This window comes from Cynara cardunculus, assembly GCF_001531365.2.
Source record: "Cynara cardunculus var. scolymus isolate 2C chromosome LG 11, CcrdV1, whole genome shotgun sequence".
In the NCBI taxonomy this organism is placed as follows: domain Eukaryota; kingdom Viridiplantae; phylum Streptophyta; class Magnoliopsida; order Asterales; family Asteraceae; genus Cynara; species Cynara cardunculus.
In genome coordinates this window covers 21,056,441-21,061,545 of record NC_037538.1, presented here as the reverse complement: position 1 = coordinate 21,061,545, position 5,105 = coordinate 21,056,441, and positions in this window count along the sequence as shown.

Genomic DNA, 5,105 nt, shown 5'->3' with positions numbered 1-5,105 from the left:
TATTTAAGAAAAATGTCTTAAAGTGCATTTTTCTCTTATTTTAAGGGAAAAACCTCTCTACCTTTTCCACCCTTTCAAAAAAGGTGACAAGGCCATAAAATATTGCAAGATGTGAAATGAAGTATTTACCCTTAAGATTAAAAGAGGTATTCTTCCTTTGGATAAAAGGGATGTTCATCTCTCCCTTTCTCCTATGAATTGAAGCATTTACCCTCATTTGGAAGAAACATCTCTTGGAGCATTTTACTCTCAACTGAATATCTGGAGCAGTAGTTCAAGTTTAACTTTCTGTATTTACTTCTTGTCTTGTATTTAATTTCAGCTACGTTTCTGTCCACTGTACACCCACTGAGGGCAACAGTTTTAGTAAATTTCAATTCAAGTATTTATTATGCATTTATCTTCTTCTTCTTCTATGTTCTGTAATTTCATTATGAACTAATCACCCCCTTTTGGGTGTAGGTGTGAGTCAAACTTAAGAACTTGAAAGCACACTTGGGTGTTGCCATTGTTATTAATTCTTAAGCTTGGTCACTTTAAGTCGGGACTTAAACTCAACGCGGATAAGCCGGTCACTTTGAAGTGTTAATATTAGATCTTTGATCCAGAGATGGACGGATTCGAAATACGGCTTAAGTGATGCACAAAGATTTGAGAGAGTCTTTGATAATCATGTAGAGATACGGATTTTGCATGTTTTTAGCTAAGGTTCAAATATTAGTCGAGATTTACACTACAAAGAAATTTGAGTACAAATCTTCAGGCTAGTGGAACTAGATATCTTTTTATCACTTAGCTAATTCGACAAGCTTAAAACTAAGGACAGTGGGCACTCCGTGGGCACAATATATAAAAATTCACTTTCGAGAGATTAAAATTTTTATAGAAGTTCCATGAGTTTCTGACCATACTGTTCCTACAATCTTCTTAAAAAATTTGTAGATATTAATATGACAATCCAGAAAGCATTGTAAGTTGTTGTGACGATTTAGATTCGCCACTCAACCCAAGCAGACTGTTTAATTAGAAATATAATTACGGAACAATGTAAATTGAAAAAATAAGAAGATATAAGATATATAAAGAAATAAAATGTGCTAACCTATTTCTGAAATTCTTGATTTCATCAATTTCAGAATTGATGAACAGTCTCGTACCATTAAATGAATTTAAAAGAGAAGGTTTTTCTGAAAAAGAATGAATAATTGACGTTAATATATCGTTGCTTAAACGAAATACATATTTTATAAGTTACACAAAACTCGGTACATCTTGACCATTGGGAATCGAATTACAACAACGACAAGATCCTCGTCTTTATGAATTGAAACATAATCGTTGAATTGCTCAGCAAAAGCATCCTATAATGTTACATGCAATTTAAGCCCTCTAAATAAATTTTGATAAAGGAATTATATATTGTGTCAATATTAGCGTTAGTCTATCAAAATAAAAATACCGACTCCAAGTCTTGTATCTCAATTTGTATTCGTCTTTTCGTTTTTCCTTTATCATCTGGAATATTCATCATTGTCTCACATGCTACAACCTCACCAATGACATCTATATAATAATTGAAAAAATTAATATCAAGAAGTCTAATATAAATGATAGCATAAAATAACATATATTAAAAAAATATATAGTAAATTTAAAATAATTTAATTGGCTAACCAATTGCTGCATGATCTGAAATTATCTTTAATATCATATTTTGATATTTGACTAACAAAAAACCAAATAGAGAACCATTAAAATCCAAGCAGCTAGTAACCGAAGTTTTGTAATACAAACTTAGCTCGTTTGTATTATCAGTTAACTTGTATTTGAACGCATGTCGAGCAATTGTAGGATTTTTTTTTATGAATATGGAAGCCCCTTCATGAAGCAAATTTTTAAACTTCGGCACGGATTTTTGTAGAACATTAGCATGGATTTTAGTGTCCTGAAAACATGAATATGGAAAAATCAGAATTGTTGAAAAAAAGGAAAATATGATGAATATGAAGCTAAAAATGACAACTATATGCATGAATAATCCGAACAAAATACAAATTTACGAAAATATTATGAATCAGATCTAATAAGAAAATATGATACTAAAGAATGGAATACGAATCAAAGCTAATAATACGAAAATATTACGAATCAGAGCTAATAAGAAAATATGATGAAAACGATATTAAAGATTCGAATACAAGTAATTATTTACCTCTTCATCAATTAATAGCATCTCTATGGAATGTATTTATTCGGAATTCTTGAACAGTGGTTGAGTCCATAAACAAATGATTCTAACCTTGACAGTAAAATCATCTTTTTGTATATCAAGGTCGTTAATAAGAATTATATTCTTCCCATCCATTATTCTGTAATACATAAAAGATTAATTATTTAATCGTAATTGAGAAGTTATATACTGTACAAAAATTATTATACCATACAGTAGATAAACAGCTCATGTTGGATTGTTTTTTGTTGCTGTCCAGAATTGTTCCCAATTTGAGTCTATATCAGCACCGAAATTCAGCCCCAGTTTAAGGGGATGCTTGACGAGAAAATAAATTGATTTGAATTTAAACTTAGAACTAAATCCCACTTCTTTTTTTTGGATTACTATACACAATGGAAAAAAAAATTGAATTTAAAATGAACGAGAGGATGATGTTGATCCTATAACAACCTATTTGCGACAAAGATTATCTTTTCATGTTTATAGGATCTAGTTTCCTACGTCATGATCTTCTTCTTTAATCTTTCAGTTACTGTTTTTATCTTGATTTGCTGTGAATCTGGGATCTACATTGATCATTACCATAACAATGGAAGAACCATAATTGAAATTTATGGAAAATTAAATTTATTATAGAAATAATATAATCAAAATAAATGATCAAACAAAGTAATAAAATCAATTACCACACGAATTAACTAACCCAAGAATAAAATCAATTGCATCCTAAATTAGTGGGATTGATTGAATAAGAGGACACATGTCAATCAAATGAGTCTAATTGAACTGCATACAAGACTTATCTTCATATCTTTGAACTATGCTTACAAGACTAAGTCTAAGTCTTTAAGACTTATCTTCATATATCTGAAATGTGCTAGTATAAGTCTGAAAGACTAGTCTATCTCTAAATTGTGCTTACAAGACTAAGTATAAGTCTGAAAGACCAAAATTGTCCTAATATCATGATGAGAAGACCAGAAAAGCGCCTAAGTGTCAAATCTAAAGACGAAGTATGAATACCTTGAGTTCAGAGTTATTCAAATACCTAATATCTTTGAAAAATACCCCATGGTAAAGCTTGCATCATACAAATCAAGACCAACCAGAGCTCCTCTAGTTCTTAAAGACTAGAGCCCGTCTGGACTCACCAACCAAAAGCAAGGCCAGCCCAAAAGTAAGGCCAACCAAAGGCCCTCTTGTAAACTAAAGCCTCTAGTTCGTCTATCCAGAGCCTCTAGGTCAAAAAAATGTTAAATACTTTAAGAATATGAGTTCCAATTAGAACCTTTTCCCTTATTATTTGATTTGAACCTGACCTGTAATGCACATTTTTGAAATATAAAATGAGGGTTAGACCTTGAGGTCTAATGAGAAATCCCCTTTATGCAATTACAGAGTGAAAATCACCAAATCAAGTTTATAAATCCAAATTTGTAATACTAACTGTTATGACCAAAATTGTCCTAAATATCATAAAAGTTTTATTAAAGTAATTTGGGCCAAGTATGGAAGTCTGCAGAATTATCTTTAGAGATCTAAAATTGGGTCAAGTATGGAAGTCCAAATATGCAGACTTGTCTTCAGAGATCTGAAATGTTTTTACAAGAGTAAGTCTAAATCTGCAGACTTGTCTTCAGAGATCTGAAATGTTTTTACAAGACTAAGTCTAAATTTGCAGACTTGTCTTCAAAGATCTGAAATATAAGACTTCAGTATTCGGGTGAGCTTCTCAGGCGTACAAGTACAAGTTTGAAGAGTCATTCTTCCGAGTTATTTCAAGAGAAGACCCAAAGAGTGCCTAAGTGACAAATCTAAAGACAAAGTCTGAAGACCTTAAGTTCAGAGTTATTCAAATACCCAATATCTTTGAAAAATACACCATGGTAAAGCTTGCATCATACAAAGCAAGACCAACCAAAGCTCTTCTGGTCCTTAAGGACCAAAGCCCCTCTAGACTCACCAACCAAAAGCAAGGCCAACCCAAAAGCAAGGACAACCAAAGGCTCTCTGTTCAACCAGAGCCTCTAGGACAAGAAAATGTTATATACTTAAAGAATTTGAGTTCCAATTAGAATCAAAAACTATCTGTTTAAACATGAAGATTAATTAGAGCCCCTCTGGCTCCTTTATCATGAAGATCATTCTTTAGAGTTATTTCAAGAAAAGACCTGAAGAGCGCCTAAGTGTCAATCTTAAGACGAAGTCTAAAGACCCTGAGTTCAAAGTTATTCAAATACTTAATATTTTTTTAAAAATACCCCATGGTAATGCTTGCATCATACAACGCAAGACCAACAAGAGCCCCTCTGGGCTGACCAACCAAGACCAAGGCCAACCAAAGGCCCTCTGGTCAACCAGAGCTTCTAGGTCAAGAAAATGTTAAATACTTAAAGAATTTGATTTCCAATTATAACCTTTTCCCTTATCCTTTGATTGAGCCCTACTGTTGGTCCCTTGAGGGTATACAAGAATAATAAAATAGTTTGTAGAAGGGGGGGGGGGGAAGAATACAAACACAATATTTTCAAATTTAAAATATATATTGATAAAGAAAATCAATACATATTTTACAAGATTGTTTGCGGAAATATAAGGTAATAAAAACCTATCTAAACAATCTTTAGTTACACACGAATTCTTAGCAAACAAGAAAAGAAATGCTGTAAAGAGGAGATCCTTTACTTAAGCTAGAAAATGCTTGAAGTAAGAATTAGGTTTAGAGAGTAAGTTGCGCGCACTTTGCATGGAGAAGAAACACTTATATTTATACCCAGTGCATTAAATGTTCATTTAATGCAATATGGTAGGGTTAGAGTGCGTCTCAAGCCTTAAGAGGAAGACTTGTCATTTGCTATAGTGAATAGTACAA